We start from the raw sequence: 337 nt of genomic DNA, 5'->3' as shown, positions 1-337 counted from the left end.
ACAACTAGGACTGGTGTTTTATGAGAGCGCACAACCGTAAAGGCAAACGCCCCTGGCAACCCAATGTATCCCTGATATGTTTCGTAAACACCCTTCAACCCCCCCCCCCCCTTTTCTTTGACTCTTTCATGACCTCCTTAGGCGTCTAATGGCTCTGGCATGACCGTCCATGACCCATTGAGTTTGTGCGAGTGGCGAGAGTCGTGATTGTGAGTCTAATTGGTTCATTAACAAAAGTGATTGGATTGTTCATGTTACTTCGCTGTGTGGTTTTGTTGGTGCGAGTCTTTCAGGTTTTCTTTTTACCCTTATTCTTTCTTGAACGATCGAATGCAAA

The sequence above is a fragment of the Penaeus monodon genome, chromosome 34, assembly GCF_015228065.2.
Source record: "Penaeus monodon isolate SGIC_2016 chromosome 34, NSTDA_Pmon_1, whole genome shotgun sequence".
Classification (NCBI taxonomy): domain Eukaryota; kingdom Metazoa; phylum Arthropoda; class Malacostraca; order Decapoda; family Penaeidae; genus Penaeus; species Penaeus monodon.
This window is presented reverse-complemented; position numbering follows the sequence as displayed.